This window comes from Papio anubis, chromosome 19, assembly GCF_008728515.1.
Source record: "Papio anubis isolate 15944 chromosome 19, Panubis1.0, whole genome shotgun sequence".
NCBI lineage: Eukaryota > Metazoa > Chordata > Mammalia > Primates > Cercopithecidae > Papio > Papio anubis.
In genome coordinates this window covers 12,797,207-12,814,107 of record NC_044994.1, presented here as the reverse complement: position 1 = coordinate 12,814,107, position 16,901 = coordinate 12,797,207, and the positions used below count along the sequence as shown (strand labels likewise).

Below are 16,901 nucleotides of genomic sequence, written 5' to 3'. Positions count from 1 at the left end.
GGTTCACGCCATTCTCCTACCTCAGCCTGCCGAGCAGCTGGGACTACAGGCGCCTGCCACCTCGCCCGGCTAAGTTTTTGTATTTTCAGTAGAGACGGGGTTTCACTGTGTTAGCCAGGATGGTCTCGATCTCCTGACCTCGTGATCCGCCCGTCTCGGCCTCCCAAAGTGCTGGGATTACAGGCTTGAGCCACCGCGCCCGGCCAGAGACCAGGCATTTTAATCAACTCAAGTTGAAATTTTTTTGCCTCGTTTTCTAGCTCACTAGCCTGGCCCATTCCCTGCACCTGCACCCTATGCCCTACAGCTCCAGCCCCAGCCCCGGCCCCAGCCCCAGCTCCAGGAAGGAAGATTTTTTGACTGTTTCCCTTTCTCAGTTCTTTCTCTCCATCCCCACCCACACCCTGAGCTAATCCCTTCCTCTCCGCGTGTGCTCACCAGAGGCCCGCACTGCTGCTACACTTCTCCTTTCCTTCCCAATTTCCTCTTGTCTGGACTCATCTTTACCACAAACCTCCAGGGATACACTGGACTTGTATTATCTGCTATTGTTCCACGTGAGTCACTTTTGTCCTCTTAATTTGGCTACAGCAAACTTGAGAGCAGGAGTCATGAGTCACTATTCTGCAGCCTCCTCAGCATCTATCGTGTACGAGGTCCCTAATAAACACAGCATCTCGCGACAGTCTATCACTTGACGATGGACCCCAGAGCTGGGTGTATGTATATGTGTTTCCCTCCTTTGAATGGGGCCCCATGTCCCCATGGGACAGGCACTAATGCTCCTCATTGCTACTGGTGTATCTTCATTTTGTTTCCTCAGCCTTGAGGCTCTTTCTCCCACTGACTGTCTGGGGACTTTCTCATTTTAATGCCTCTCCCTTAAACAGTCATCCCTCTTTACTCTTTCTCTGAATCACGGGTTCCCCCCACTTTCTGCAGAATTAATAACTTCAGAATGTGGCTCCTCTATCCTCTATTTCCTTTCAAGCATTTCTCAAACTACAGTAGAGATACACTGATCTTTTTTCTCCCCTGCTAGACTGGGAGTACCATCAATACTGGTGCCATGTCTTAGCAATTCAATCCCAGGGTCCAGCATCAGGGCCAGCATACAACAGGTACGCAACATATACCATTCAATCTCATCCAACAAACTCTCATTGTAAGGCCTAAGACTCAGGCAAACGAAAAGAACTCATTTCTTATTCCTATTGAGAGTTAGATGTTCACAGAACTTCGTTGAGGAGTCCCAGCAGGGTGTGCTCAGCACCGAGGCCGGGGACTGGCACACTCTTGGGCTCTCCAAAGCTCAGGTTCTAAACGCCCCTGTCACACTGGGGACCTCCACTTACAGGAAGTTTCTCCTGGGATCACATTCTCCCTCAAGCTTTTTTAAGGTTGACCCTTTCTTACCTGCTTTCTGGGAAGAAAGGGGAGATGGGAACAGACTTAAACAAAATTGTTAATTAGGTTTTGTTTTGTTTTGTTTTGTTTTGTTTTTGAAACAGGGTCTCACTCTCACCCAGGCTGGAGTACAGTGGCAGATCTCAGCTCACTGCAACCTCTGCCTCCCGGGTTCAAGCAATTCTCCTGCCTCAGCCTCCCGAGTAGCTGGGATTACAGGCATGCGCCACTGTGCCTGGTTAATTTTTGTATTTTTAGTAGAGACAGGGTTTCACCATGTTGGCCAGGCTGGTCTCAAACTCCTGACCTCAAGTGATCCGCCCACCCTGACCTCCCAAAGTGTTGGGATTACAGGCGTGAGCCACTGCACCCAGCCAAAACTGTTAATTATGAAAAGTTTGCTTCACATTCTCCTTTCTGAGTTTCTGCCCCACCACTTGAAATTTTTCTTTCCCAATCCCAAGTGCTAAGATCCAAAGTTCCTTGAACCTTTCATCACTCTGAAATACAAATCTCTTAAAAACAATTCACTGATTTCAGTTTGATTTTACAGGAAGAAAGCAATCTGATTAAATAATCCACCTTAAAGTATGGGTGACTATTAAGAATCATCATCATTTCTAAAATTTCCTAGTGTATTTGTACTTCAAAAGAGGCCTATTATCTTAATTAATTTTAAGCAAAGAATAAAATAAATTCAAGCAAGGTTACTATTTTGAAGCAAAAGGACCTTCCCAGTCTTTCTAAAGGAGTAAACAGTTACCTATGGCCGGGCACAGTGGCTCACGGCTCACGACTGTAATCCCAGCACTTTGGGCGGCTGAGGCAAGTAGATCACTTGTGGTCAGGAATTTGAGACCAGCCTGGGCAACATGGCAAAACCCAGTCTCTACCAAAAATATAAAAATTAGCAGGGCGTGGGGGCACACACCTGTAGACCCAGCTACTTGGGAGGCAGGAGAATTGCTTGAACCCAGGAGTTGGAGGTTGCAGCGAGTACAGATTGCACCATTGTACCCTGGCCTGGGGGACAGAATGAGACCATGTCTCAAAAAAAATAAAAAATAAAAAAACTTAGCTGGGCACCGTGGCAGATGCCTGTAATTCCAGCTACTAAGGAGGCTGAGGAAGGAGAATCACTTGCACCCGGGAGGCGGAAGTTGCAGTGAGCCGAGATCGTGCCATTGCACTCCAGCCTGGGCGACAGAGTAAGGCCTGGGCGACAGAGTGAGACCTTGTCTCAAAAAAAACAATAAATAAATAAATAATTTTTTAAAAATAGTTACATAGACCAACCCTACTTAGAGACTTACAGGACCTTCAGAGCACTTACTTGCTTCCTTCAGTCTTTTCTGACACTAGAAGTTCTCCGGACCTCCGCCCCCTGCCAACAGCTCCAGTTTGTCTTCTCAGACTATCCGTGCTCTATTTTCTGCTTTTCCTGGATTTGAGCCTGTGTGCTGTGACTTACTGCTTGATTTGGGGTCTAGGCTGTGTCTCCCCATAATCTGACTATAGAAAATGTTTTTAGCCCACACACAGGCACTTTCAGGGACAGGCTTATTAGATCATGAGCTCTGGTAGAATTTAAGAAAGCACCTTGAGTGCAAAGCACATTCTAAGCACTCAAACCTGTTACGCTTCCTTTCTCAAATATATGTTGAGCTGAGGAATTGTACCAGGTACAATGGTGAACAAAACAGACACCATCTCTGTCCTCATTCAACTTACAATATAACAAGAAAAAAATATACTTTTTCACAAAGTAAGGAATTATAAGTATGCAAGGAGCTGCTCACTCCGTTCTTCCTAAGTCACTGGCCCTTGAGAACTGAACAAGATGGCCTTATCCCCAACCCCAAAGCCTGCAGAACTTCCTGCCATGTCCAGCCCTGTTTTCCTCCCCTCTCCTATCCCTTCCCTCCTTTACTACTTCAGAAACTCCAAAATATTCAGCTCTCCTCAGCTGTGGGTGTACCTATATCCACCCAGGTACTCAGCAAGGAAAAGAAAAAGGCTTTCAATTGATCAAAATACACCCTTTCTAGGTGTTTGCAATTATAAATAAGAAAAAAAAAAACCCTAATACACTTTCTATTCCTTCTTTCCTTCCTTCCTGCCCTCTTTCCCGCCTTTCTTCCTTCATTCTAATGCTGACTTCAATTTTCAAAGTGAGGTTAACTATTTCCAAAAAGACAGAGAAGGAGAGAACTGACCTAACGATTTCCCAGCTGGGAAAACAACTCACTTACAAGCTTGTTAAATATACGTGTTCCCACTTTACAGAACTACACTCTTGGAGGAAGGAAAAAAGCCCCAAGACACTTGCACCACTGGATACCTTTCTGTGTATATGGATTCTAATACTTGAAAACTAACCAGAAAAGATGAGGGAGTCACAGCTCCCAATGGGCCATCTTCTTAAGAAGGGCCACAGCTAAAGTGATTTTCCTCTGTTGGTAACTGGTGGATTTATGTTTTTTGTCCAATATGTTTTTCATTAGCATGATAAGTACCAAGAAAAATTTCATATGATAAATATAAACAGATTAATGAATTGAAACTGCCAACTGTCTTCAGATTGTTAATGGAAACATTACGCTTTCTATTAAATTTACAGACACCTGCATTTGAATCATTAACTGCTTTTATGAAGCTTGGAAATAAAAGAATCTTCCATGTTTGAATCTAGAGATCTGGAACAGAGTTCGTTCAAAACACGCCTAGAAAATGCTTCAATACTCATACAGTTATATGAAAATAACTTATAGCCAAATGGAAAACCAATAGTTTTGAGATTACTAAGATTTGTGAAAAAAACTAATGCAAGTTTTCCATCTGACAATTTTTGCCAACTAAATTTTACATCAGATACCTGGGAAGATAGATCCATGATGAAGATACAAAATATTTATTTTGAAATGTTGGAATAAGGAAGAGTAAAAAGTAATATATTTTAAAAATCAGGCCAGGTGCAGTGGCTCACACCTGTAATCCCAGCACTTTGGGAGGTTGAGACAGGTGGATCACAAGGTCAGGAGTTCAAGACCAGCTTGGCCAATATGGTGAAACCCCATCTCTACTAAAAATACAAAAATTAGCTGAGTGTGGTGGTGCGTGCCTGTAGTCCCAGCTGCTCAGGAGGCTGAGGCAGGAGAATCGCTTAAACCTGGGAGGCGGAGGTTGCAGTGAGCCAAGATGGCGCCACTGCACTCCAGCCTGAGCGACAGAGTGAGACTCCGTCTCAAAAAAAAAAAAAAAAAAAAAAAAAAAAAAAAATCAAATGCAGTGGCAGAATAGATTCTTGAACCTTGAATCACATTATATAGACACAAACCCATAACACTGTATAGCCTAAAGAAACCTCTGAAATCATCTGCCCTAACCCTTTTATTTTGCAGAAGAGCTTATTTGAGACCCAGAGAGTTTATATCATTTTGCAAAATTCACGTAGCTAGTTAGTGTGTAGCAAAAGAAAGGCTATAATTCTGATCTCCATGCTTCCAATTCAGAACTCTTTAAATAGCCAAACACACAGAGTGTATATTCACATACACATATGAGAGACACAAATGAAATACTGAACTCATAAACTCATTTTTTTTTTTTTTTTTTGGTAAACTTTAATTCCCCATCTTTGTCTTTCTCTCTTAGTAACTAATGAGCATTTAAGGAGTACCTTTTAAGGGCCAGGCATTGTGCTAAGCACTTCACTTGCATTAGTTCATCCTCACAATGTCCCTGAAACATAGGTAGTCTTGTATCCCTCGTTCCATAACAAGAACATTTAAAGACTGGCAGTGCAAATTTACCTAAGGTCATTTGGGCCTTCTGATATCTTATTCACGGACTTCACTGTTTATCGGAGGTACATTTTAGTCTATCAAGAGTGGACCAAATAGCAAAGGCTTCTGAACCACATCATTTTATTACACTCTTTGTGAACTGTGCTTTAAATGAACGTAGCTGCTATTAATCAGCAGAGTGGCTTCACATGGCAGCAGTTTAGTAACAGCTGTGGCCAATGGCGTGCTCAGCACATGGAAGGATATTGCCTTCCAAACTTCTTTTACAGGTTTATATCAAACAGATTCTCACACCTCGTCCCCAACCTTTTCTGAGGGACAAAGGAAAGAGACTTCATACAAGTTTTCTTCACTTGCACAGAGAGAGAGAGGTGGGGGCAAAGAGGAGTTCCCAACCTTATTTGGAAACCATTGAAGCTTTGCCAGTACAGAACCTAGAACACCCCCAGACAGAAGCAAGAGAGGGCTCACGGTCCATTTGGCATGTAGTGCCCTGTATTGTGCCTGTGGAAATTCTGCGGGTGAGAGGAGGCAATTTGTAAATTGGCTGATATTTTTCTCTTATGCAAATACACTGCTGTTTGAAAAACCTATTTTTTATTACATGTGAAATTCCCAGAGCCAAAAGGCCATGTCTCCCTTCTTTACTGTCCATGGTGCCCAACACATTATGGATAGGTAGTAAACGTCACATCACTTTCATATGCAGGACTAAGAATGACACTTTCCCAAGAGTCCTGCTTGCTTCTATTTCTCAAGAAGTCTCACAAGGTGCATACATCTCCCAAGAAAAGGGAACTGCTGAAGGCCTGCATCTCGTCCCCATATTTCCATTAATGTTGCACTCTCTTCTTCCCTGGGCTAATGGACTCCCCCGCCCCCAACTGTTTTACTCATTTTTTACTCACACCTGCAGAATTTATATCCGGATCCCTGACACCCTACTTCCTATCATTTTCAGCACAAAATGGGAGCTTCTGATTCTATATATACTGTATGACTGTGTTTGGGAAGCCTTTGATGAGGCCTCACTGCCAGCATGGACATCTTTAGGAGAAAATTTTTGCTTCCATAAACATTTATTTTTATAACTTTTGTTTTCCAAGAAATTGAAACAAGATGAATGAATAAGTGTTGATGCTGGCAAATGAAATGATAAGTGGGAATTTTGTTTTATCCATCTTTGTACCACGGTTCATGGCATATGGAAGGCATTTGGAGAATGTGTATCAGAATTATAAGTATTTATATTTCCCCTCAATGATTTCCAAAAGCAATTCAATCATAAGACTTCTACGTAAAACATGAGGTGGGACAATCATTATATCTTGATATATTTTATCAGGCAGGTGCAATGGCTTACCCCAGGAATCCCAACACTTTGGAAGGCCAAGGTAGGAGGATCACTTAAGGCCAGGAATTTTTTATCTTTTTTTTTTTTTTTTTGAGACAGAGTCTCACTCTGTCGCCCAGGCTAGAGTGCAGTGGTGCGATCTCAGCTCACTGCAAGTTCCGCCTCCTGGGTTCACGCCATTCTCCTGCCCCAGCCTCCCGAGTAGCTGGGACGGGCGGCCACCACTGCCCAGTTAATTTTTTGTATTTTTAGTAGAGATGGTGTTTCACTATGGTCTCGATCTCCTGACCTCGTGATCCGCCTGCCTCGGCCTCCCAAAGTGCTGGGATTACAGGCGTGAGCCAACACGCCCGGCCAAAAACTTTTTTTAATTAACTAGGCATGGTGATATATGCCTGTATTCCTAGCTACTCAGGAGGCTGAGGTGGGAGAATCAACTGAGTCCAGGAGTTCAAGGCTGCAGTGAGCTATGATCGTGCCACTGAATTCTAGCTTGAGTGATGGATTAAGACCTTGTCTCTAAAATAACTAACTAAACATCCAAATGCTTTTAACAAGAGGAAGAACATAGTTATTTCTTACATATTGAAACTGCTGTAGAAATCTTGATCTTAGGTTGAAGGTTTGAGATCTTACATGTCAGCACTAATTTTACTTTTACATTTTCCTGTTTCACAGAATGAGAATGATATGTTAGAAAGGTTGTTTCAAATATTAGAGATTATAGGGCATCTGCAGTCCTTGGGAATAAGAATGCAGTGTGGATTTCTGCCAGAACCTTTGCAGACTTCTGAGTTTGATTCTCTTGTTTTCCTGACAAGTCTCAATTCCTCCACCTTCTGCAACATGTGAAAGAAATTGATCTGTGCATGGAAATATTCACACTTATTAAAAAAAATACAACTACCAGAGTGTATAAAAAGAGGAGCATGTGTCAATCAGGGCCAAATGTCAGTATTCCCCCAAAAACCTATAAAAAGAATAAAAATAAAATATCGGAAGAAGCAGAAAGTGTTTATAGTGATGACTCAGAGCAGGAGACCAATTTCACAATGTTTCATGTGGCAAGAGCTATATTCACTAAGATTTGGAACTTTCTCATTTTTTTCTCTTTTTTTTTAGTTCCTCTTCTGAAAAAAAAAATTTTTTTCTTCAAAATCTGCTTAAGACTCTAGAGAATACTGAGCCAGAAAACAAAATGACTTTTGTTCATTCATTCACTTCTCTATTATGCTGATGTCTTGTTTTTGATGTCTTCTCCTTTTATAAACTGTCAAAAACTAGAACAGCACCTTGTAGCTTCATTTATAGCAAGGTTACAATTAGGAAGTAAACTTGTAATTATTTTATGAATAAACTGAATTTTTAAATTTTATATAAAATAAGATAATTTTATAAGTGAAACAAATTATAAATAATAATGTATCTGATTATATAACCATATAAATTATATTGCTTTTTAATAATTATTGTATAACAGTATTACATTTGAAATATAATGATATTACATTATGTATTATAGATATTATTGTTACAAGTAATAATAGTGGCCAGAGTGCTTAATTCCTCACCAACCATTCCTCCCCAAATAATTAGTCCAAGCCAACCAGAGACCGCCCATTCCCTTTGTACATAACTAATTTCGAAAAGGACTTGTGACTCAATGTTGGTCAATGAGATGACAGGGAAAGTAGACAGAAGGCCCCTAGGAAAGTTGCTTTGCCTCTTAAAAAAAAGGCACTGAAACAAAGCCTGTACCCACTGTAGCCACCTTGTGACCATTTGTGCCACTTTTTATAATACATACATTACATCCATCTCAAATGGATTATGTATGTATTCCAGGCACAAGGCATTACTCTGAGTATTAACTTGTTCAGTTCTCACAAGAACCCTACAGGCAGACAATATAGTTATCCCTATATTCTAGAGGAGGACACTCAGGCACTGAGAGGTTAATTCGCCCAAGGCTACTCACTCATAACTGGCAAAGCTGGAAACTGAACCTAGGCAGTCTGGCTCCAGCATACATTCTCTTAGCCACGATGACAGGCCAACTCTCCATGGCAGCTGCTCCAACCCCTCAGTATGCTACCTTCCTTCAGAGTATTATTCTTTACTGATGGCCACTAACCCTTTACACTTTTTAAAATGTCCTGCAGGCCGGGCGCGGTGGCTCAAGCCTGTAATCCCAGCACTTTGGGAGGCCGAGACGGGCGGATCACGAGGTCAGGAGATCGAGACCATCCTGGCTAACACGGTGAAACCCCGTCTCTACTAAAAATTATAAAAAAAAAAAACTAGCCGGGCGAGGTGGCGGGTGCCTGTAGTCCCAGCTACTCGGGAGGCTGAGGGAGGAGAATGGCGTGAACCCGGGAGGCGGAGCTTGCAGTGAGCCGAGATCTGGCCACTGCACTCCAGCCTGGGTGACAGAGCAAGACTCCGTCTCAAAAAATAAATAAAATAAAATAAAATAAAATAAAATGTCCTGCAAGAAAATGGACTCCTGGCCAGGCGTGGTAGCTCACATTTGCAATCCCAGCACTTTAGGAGGCTGGGGCCACGATGGTCATTTGAAGCCAGGAGTTTGAGACCAGCTTAGGCAACATAATGAGACCCCATCTCTACAAAAAATAATTTTTAAAAAATCAGCCTAGAGTGGTAGCCTGTGCTTGTGGCCCCAGCTACTTGGGAGGCTGAGGTGAGAGGATGGCCTAAGCCCAGAAGTCAAGGCTGCAGTGATGGCACCACTGCACTCCAGCCTGGGTGACAGAGTGAGGCCCTGTCTCAAAAAAAAAGAAGAAGAAGAAAGAAAAATAACAGAAGAAAAGAAAATAGACTGCTTTGGAATTCCCTGAACAAATTACTAGGCTGCTGCAGGGGACAGAACATAGGAGGGAGGGTAGTGAGATTTTGATGGAGGGAGGGTAGTGAGATTTTGATGGAGGGAGGGAATAAGGTGAGAAGGATCAGAGAGAATGAGGACTGCTGGGCTTCACAAGGGGAGACCTGGGGCAACACCAAAGATAGAATGTCAGGGCCTGGGAGAGAGGAAAGAGCAGAGTGGGAGGGGTGGGAGCAGTCAGCAGTTTAATAATAGCCACAATTTAGTGCAGACCTACTGTATATTTGGCTCCCATATATATTACAGTTTTATAATCGATATATCCTGCAAAGAATACACACCATATACTTGTCATACCCATTTCACAGATACGCAAAATGAGGCTTAGCTGGTGAAAGACAAAACCATTATGCGAATCAGGACTGTCTAACTCTAAAGCCTTGCTTCCTGGGCACCACCTTCCCCACAACCCCATAGTATAGACTGAACACAAAGGGCACCAGGGAAAAAGTGAGAGAGAAAAAGAGACACTCTAGTTTACAACTTTGCAGAGGACCGTAGTTTTTTCTCAAAATCCATGGCCCAGGGAGACCGCTTTCCTCTTCCCAAGGGGCCTCCAAATGAACAGGTCAAATCTCCAGCTCAAATCTCTCTTTTTTTTTGAAATGGAGTTTCGCTCTGTCGCCCAGGCTGGAGTGCAGTGGTGCGATCTCGGCTCACTGCAACCTCCGCCTCCCAGGTTCAAGCGATTCTCCTGCCTCAGCCTCTCTGAGTAGCTGGGATTACAGGCGCCTGCCACCATACCCAGCTAATTTTGTATTTTTAGTAGAGACAGGGTTTCTCCATGTTGGTCTGGCTAATCTCGAACTCCTGACCTCAGGTGATCCACCCGCCTCGGCCTCCTAAAGTGCTGGGATTACAGGCATGAGCCACCGCGCCTGGCCTCAACTCAAATCTTTAAGGAAAGTTTCAGAGTCCATCTGTCTTAGTTGCTTGCAGTTGCCAGCAAAAGGGAAACTCTTTCCCACTCTACCCCTTAACAACAAACACTGGAAACAACCGAAATGTCTTCATGCTGTCTTAACCAAAACAGAGCTGAGTAAATTTTTTTTCTTTAACTTTTCCAAAAATAAAAACAAACCACATTCAGTTTCAACCCAATTGTTGGATAAACAAATTATTCCACCCTTCTCCTTCCCACAGCCCTACCAGGATTCATAAGTGAATGAAAACCAGGGAAAGTGGGGAGGAGGAGTTGTACTTTAAATGGTGGAAAAATCAGGGTTCAAGTGTTCAATACGACACATACTATGAAATTGTGAAATATGCGACCATATCAACAGCTGCTGATTTAGTCCAGGATCATTTATGGTGACTTGCTTTTCCATGAAAATTTTGGGATGCTTGAGTATGGCCGTGTCTGTGAGCTTCCGAGCCACGAATAGAGCAGAAAGAACACTGAGGCCTGAAATCAGGCTTAACTCCAACATTGGCCATGCCACCAACCTTGGGAGCTTTGGCTCTCACCTGTAAACCACATATAATTCCCACCTCAAAGGGTTTCTGGGGGAATTCAATGAACTAATGGGTGGGAAACCACCGGGCACATAATAGATATCCACAAAGGAGCATTTAATGGTTTCTTTCACATGACTTTCTCTTCACAAGGTTTAAAAAAGATCATAATCGGCCGGGCACGGTGGCTCACGCCTGTAATCTCAGCACTTTGGAAGGCCGAGGTGGGGGATCCGCAGTCAGGAGATGTGAGGCCATCCTGGCTAACACTGGCCCAGCCCCATCTCTACTGAAAAAATACAAAACAAAATTAGAGCTGGGCCTGGTGAGCCTGTAGTCCCAGCTACCGGGAAGGCAGGGCAGGAGAATGGCGTGAACCCGGGGCCGGGCTTTGCAGAGCGAGCTGGGAATAAGCCACTGCACTCCAGCCTGGGTGACAGAGCGAGACGCCGTCTCAAAAAAAAAAAAAAAACTCATAATCACGTGGAATGTGGTGTTGAACCTTTTTTTTACTGATGGGCAGGAAAGACAAGGCAAGGAGGGTCTGACCTAACCAGTGAGAAGTCCTCTTGGCAGGCAGAAGGGAAACGTAGGTGCATGGTGTTGCCAAGGGAGCCTGTGGTTATCATGTATAGTGATAAAGTGTATGAAATCTCCTCAGGTTATATAAAAAAAAGTGACAGCCAACGAACTCCCTTTCTCGGCATTTAGGAGCCGCACCTGTCTGCCTGGAAGCAGAAGATACGGGGCCAGATAAAGAGCTACTCTGTGACTTCCCTTCCAGCTGAGTCAGCCTGAGAATCTCTTTTGCACTGAGTTCCCCACATGCCATTTTGACACTGAATTCTTATTAAATCGGAGGCCAGGCGTGGTGTCTCACGCCTATAATCCCTGCACTTTGGGAGGCCAAGGCGGTGGATCACCTGAGGTCAGGAGTTCAAGACCAGCCTGGCCAACATGATAAAACCCCGTCTCTACCAAAAATAATAAAAAGTTAGCCCAGCGTGGTGGTGGGCGCCTGTAGTCCCAGCTACTCAGGAGGCTGAGGCAAGAGAATCACTTGAACCCGGGAGGCCGAGATCACACCACTGCACTCCAGCCTGGGCAAAAAAGAACAAAACTCTGTCTTGAAAAAGTAAATAAATAAAATCAGAAATACCAACTCCATTAGGATTTGTAAAACCACATAAATGAAACTCTCCCCTTAACTTGATGCAAATGGTTTTGGACATTTCAAAGACACCCCACCGGGGGTACCAAGTTCCACTGTTCCCTTGCCCTTCAACTTCCTCCCAGTGTCAGTCCTGTGCCTCACTTAGGAATGTTTGGAAAAGGTGCCTCTGGAAGGACAGCCTCTCACTGGGCTTATTCAGTCGTTCCCCAAAGGAAATGATGGAAATTCCTGGCATTCCCATCAGGGAATGGGTCAGCCTTCTGCAGGGCTGTGGTGAGAGGGATGCCTGGAGCCCTCCTTGTCGGAGATAGATGGCTTCAAATCGACACCTTCTCCAAATTAGAAGATGAACCAGGCTTCCGGGAAGAGTCCCAGGAGAGGCGAGACAGGCAGCCTGCTCCCTACAAGCCCAGCAACAAGAAGTAGAGGCATCCAAATGTTTATCTTGAGCGGCCTCCCAAAGAGAGTTTGGCATCCTCTTGGTAAACTCTTTCAATCTCTTGGCGTTAAAAGTATACACTCACCATGCGCCTCAGAAAGAACCTTCCTTTCTGGCTATATGGTTAAGCATATCCATGCTGTGATTTTTCAGAAGCTTCAGTAGTCCTCTATGCTTTTAGACATTAGTTTCTCTAAACCTCTTGGCAAGAAACAGCTCAATAATTTAACTAGAGTCATGAATTTGAAGTTCCATATGTTTATCTCTTTGGAGGCTGGGTTTAGAAGGAGGGGAAGGTGACGGTAAGGCATGAGGCAGGGGCACTGAGGGGCAGGGCTGAGTTCTCTTCAACACAGATTTATCAGGCTGCTTCAACATGCCCGGCAGCGTGTGGGCCAAACTGTTAAAAATACACTTGCTAATCTGCAACTATTTTTCGAGGAAAGAAAGGGGAAAGTTAAAGCCTGGCTTGTTTGAAGCTACAGCTATAGAGAGGCCTGTGAAGTTGTGGATAAACAAAACTATTCAAGGACTTGCTTCAAAGAACACACTGATCGCAAAGGAAAAGGCATCTGATACCCTGTTTTGGACTGTAACCCCTAAATAATTTTTCAGCAATCCCCTTAGAACTCTCCCACTTAGTTTTCACAAAAAAACTTGAATTCTACTCCATAGAAAATGCTTCCTTTTACTTTTTGTTACTGTTTCACAGTTTGCCATTTTTCAGATCTTTTTCTCTCATAGCTATTAATAATTCCTATCCCTGAGCCCCAAAGAAGCAATTCTCTCAAAGTTTTGTTTGCCAAATACAAACAACAAATGTTCCCAGCTGCCCACAGTTGCTCACTGGAAACCCTTAACTCCACCCGTGATTTTCACAGGCTGAACCATGTATCTCTTGCTCCTCCATCATCCTAACTTTGGACGTCTATTATCATACCCGATCAGATTCCAAAAATAACAGAAGAGAACCCATTGCGACCAATCAAACAAAGTAAGTCTAGCGCCCCCCAGCGCAGAAATGGAGAATGCAGGTTCCAGAGGGAGGGCTCAGGCCATGGGGGTGGTGCTGCCTCTCTTTCCCTTTCTGCTAAGCATAATAATAAAGGATTCTAGAGCCATGTGTGAGGCTTTGAATGAAAACAGTAACTGGGAAATAAGTAGAAAAATGTCACTTTCGTGGTAGTATATATCATATCTATGGAAAATAAAAATTAATATACTGGTACCTCATGTCCCAAAAAAGGAATTCTGCCAAATTGTAACTATAGTTACGTCCCAATTAGCTCTGCATACTGAGGCCAAGAAATGCTGACCCTCAAAGCCTGAGTAAAGCTTGAAAATGCTCACTTAATTAACCCTTCAAAGTCTCCCCTCATTGACGCTTTTGTTAGAGGAACAAAGAAGTGGCAAAACCATCAGACCAAACTCCATCTCCTCTTTAGACACCTGCCCAGAACTTTGGGAATGGGGCTGAACAAGCTTGGTATATGGAAAGACTGAAGAAAAACAGAAGACCTGGCTGAGACTAAAATGCAATAATGAATCCCTGAGTAAACAAGGGATGACTGCACCAAATAGAATACCATGCCAGATCACTGGAGAAGATCGTGCATTTTGCTCTTTACTGTAATAATATGCTAAATTTGAAAAAGCACAATATTATTATGTAAACAGCCTTGAATTTATGTAGCAAACACCTCTGAATAATAACTGTATATGAATTCACTTTGGAAACAGGCCCACTCAGTAGTGATTTGCTAAAACAATGACCCTTTGCCCTGTGAATAACTGACCTCTGGCTCATCTGTAGTCTTAATTTCGGGTTGTGTTTATCATACTTGCATAAGCAACATATACCTAAAATTAAACAATAACTGAACCCTCTATGTTATCCAGTCTATTTTTGCAACTATAAAAGGCTACAATGTTACTGTCTTTAGAAGAAAATCACACCTTTACATTTCTTCAGGAATAAGTTTTCAGGTCTGTCACACTTTGATATTATGCATTGGCTGTACCAAAATGTTGAGAGAGTGCAAATAGCCCCAAATCTCAGGAAAGTGATAATACAGTCTTGTGTTATTATAGTGTTGTAATTTCAAAGCACTTGTCCATCTGACGTCTCTCTTAACCTCACCAAAGCCCTGTAAGGTAGATTCACCTACCTTGGCAGGTGTCACTCTGCTGGTTGGGCAAAGGCAGCATCTGAGACCCACCGCGTTTAAGTAGCTGGTTTCAAGACACAGGAGTGATTAGGGGCAGGGCCTAGAGCGTTGACATGTCTCTGGACACCTTCCACCTACCATCGTACTATCAACCTGCTGCATGGAAGGGACTTGATCTTCCTTTAATGGTTAAAGTTTAAACATGCCTGAAGAAATGGGCTCTTGGGTTCTGCTGGATTCAATTGGCCACTTCTTAGGAATTGAAAACCCATTTACCTTCTAAAGAATCAGAGTCCTAGCCCTATAACCATGATGAGGCCTCCCCAGTGGAACCAGATTGGGTGTCCAGTCGACTTTAGGGTTGCAGAGCTGCAGGGTCCCCTCCACAACACACAAGTTGAAAGGTCACCTCCACTTCACTTCACTGCTGAGCCCTTCCCCAAAACGACATTCTCCTGAGAGTTAGAAGATCCAGAATCTTCTAACCCCAACTCCAACTAATCTGCTTCAGCAAGGACTTAATCTATCTGGGCCTCAGCTCCCTTATTGGTGAAAATAAAGGCAGAGTTAAATCATTTCAGTTGGGTGTAGTGGCTCACACCTATAATCTCAGCATTTTTGGAGGCTCAGACTGGAGGACTGCTTAAGCCCAGGAGTTCAAGACCAGCTGGGGCAAGATAGTAAGACACTGTCTCTACAAAAAATTTAAAAATTAACTGGACATAGTGGCACATAGAGGCTGAGGCAGGAGGATTGCTTGAGCCCAGGAATTCAAGGTTACAGTGAGCTATGATTGCACCACTGCGCTCTAGCCTGAGTGACAGAGCAAGACCCTGTCTCAAAACTAAAACAATAAAATAAAATAAAACAAACATCTCAAAGACTCATCTGCAAAGATCTACTCTGGCCCTATGCTGGATATCCATCACCTTGCCTAGAGGCTGAATCCCAGAATTCTCAGCATCAGGAATGTCTCTTTCATAGACTATTCCAAGGTTTCCCACTTTAATTTCGTCCCTCTCTTCTATTTGTACCGCATGGCATCATTCTCTTCCAGCCTCTGTTTGTGCTAATATTTGTAAGTGGTTATCATGCCTCCTGTGAGTCATCTGTTGCAACTCCCATGCATAACTTAAGCACCATAAATTAAAACCTGTCAGCAATGTGCTTTTTTGTGTGTTTTTCATCTAATCCCCACCCATCTAACTGGTAAGATGGCTGATAAATTTATAAAAAAAATTTTCTCAAGGTCACCCTTGCTAAAGAGACTTTCTCTCTTGGTTCTTCATATTTCTACTGAGTTCCAAAATGTGTAGGCATCTCCACATTTATTTTGACAAGTTTGGTTTTCCTCTTGATTCCTGTCTTTCTGTGTTTTTTTTGTTTGTTTTGTTCTCCTTTATAATTCTTGGTTTCATCTTCACTCCTACTGCTGCCTTCAGTGAGTGCCCCCCTGGGAAAGGAGAACACAGGGCCAAGGTCCCATCGCAGAAACATGGAATCGTGTAGATGAGGAACAGGAGCACAGAGGAGGCGCGACGGGGCTGCATGCGGCCACTCTGCTGGGAACCAATGCAGGAGAGATGAGCTTGGTGCCTCTGCATTCCTATTTTAAAGTCGTATGTTTTCCCAGAAAGTAATGCAGATGTGTGTGTCCAGAAGGAAAAATGCTGGAGCAACGCGGGAGCCAGAGCAGCTGGGGGTTGTTCATTTTAATCAAAGTCCAGCCAGGATTTTTTTTAAGCAACAGGAAGTAGATTCATTCACTCTCTGTCTCTCTCTCTCTCTCTCTCTCTCTCACACACACACACACACACACGCATACACACACACATACACACACACTCCCAATCACACACACTCTTTTCTCCTCTATTCTTCTCCATTTCCTCTGGCCAAGCACAGAAACAAGCTGTTGGGATAATCCTCCAATCCCTGCAGCTGCCTTTGAAACTCTGCAATGACCACTGGCATTTCAAGGTCAAAGAGAAGCAAGGTGAAAGCAGAGAAGAGCACCCGGTGCAGCAGCCTGGGAGGCAGAGGGCGTGTATGAGTTTCCTGCGGCTGCTGTAACAGATTACCATGAACATGTTGGTCTAAACAATACAGATTTCTCCTCTTATAGTTCTGGGGGCCAGAAGCCTAAAATCACCTTCAGCCAGCTGAAACAGAAATATAGGAAGCACAGCTCTC

General features: G+C 43.4%; 1 protein-coding gene across 1 annotated transcript in view; it reads right to left on the bottom strand.

Moving 5' to 3' along the window:
- The window catches only part of COLEC12 (collectin subfamily member 12), a 183,703-nt gene that overhangs the window by 145,382 nt on the left and 21,420 nt on the right, over positions 1–16,901 (bottom strand). The gene's annotated exons all lie outside the window — the stretch shown is intronic.